Source organism: Solanum tuberosum, unplaced genomic scaffold, assembly GCF_000226075.1.
Source record: "Solanum tuberosum cultivar DM 1-3 516 R44 unplaced genomic scaffold, SolTub_3.0 scf00228, whole genome shotgun sequence".
In the NCBI taxonomy this organism is placed as follows: domain Eukaryota; kingdom Viridiplantae; phylum Streptophyta; class Magnoliopsida; order Solanales; family Solanaceae; genus Solanum; species Solanum tuberosum.
The window spans coordinates 486255-487237 of NW_006239152.1; the positions used below are offsets into that span (position 1 = coordinate 486255).

At 35.7% G+C, this 983-nt stretch overlaps 1 long non-coding RNA gene across 1 annotated transcript in view; it reads right to left on the reverse strand.

Annotated features, from left to right (window-relative positions):
- Nucleotides 1–983, reverse strand: part of LOC107062431 (uncharacterized) — a 6486-nt gene that overhangs the window by 1876 nt on the left and 3627 nt on the right. The gene's annotated exons all lie outside the window — the stretch shown is intronic.

Below are 983 nucleotides of genomic sequence, written 5' to 3' on the forward strand. Positions count from 1 at the left end.
CCCTTTTTCCCAAGCCACAATCACTATTCCTCAACTCTCCAACAATTCACAATAGATAAGTATAGATAATAATAGAAGTCAACTGTTCAACTCAATCCAAGCATACTTCCATCATCATTCAATCATAAATAATAAACCCACTTCATAAGCCAACTTTTGGAAACTTGCCAAGACATGGGTTCTTGGAAATTTCTTTCTTAAAACCATCAATAGACACCATTAATAACATAAATCATCAAAAAAAATCATTTAATACAAGAACCCATGCTTAGAATCGAAATTAGGATTCTTGTGTTTTTGGAAGAACTTTGAATCATTTGAATTGAGCTCCTTGAAAGGAAGAATAATCAAGGATAAAGGATCCCCATACCTCTAAGTTGAAAACCCACGAAAATTGAAGAAGAAAGAACTCAAAATCTTCAACTCTAGCTCCAACTTCTTCTTCTTCTTCTTCCCCTCTTCTTCTCTTCTTCACTCAAGAACCCTAACTCTTACTCTTTTAAAATGGAACAAAAATGATCCACAATCAGCCTAACACAATAATATAACCTCAAAAGAAAAGATTTGTGAAAAGACCAAAATGCCCTTAAATTTCCGGACGGACTCCTTGCTAACTGCCCAACTTTCAAAGGGCATAACTCGCTCATACGAACTCGGAATCGAGCAAACTAGGTGGCGTTGGAAATATCGTTCCAAGGGCTTTCCAAATATAACTGGAACTACTCCTGGATCATCCTGAGCTAGGAGTTATGACTGCTCAAAGTTGGCCAAAAACTCACTGATTTCCACACTTGGCCGAATTTCCAGATTCTAAATTTTTTCCCAAAAATGACTACTTCCAATTTCAAGCTTCTTCATATTCATTTTAAATTGTCGGATGTAACACAATTAAAATGAAATTACATAAAAACCCCTCATAGAACCTCATTATAAAGTCAACACAAAGTCATAGGCTCTTGCTTAACCTATCATTTTTCCGAGTC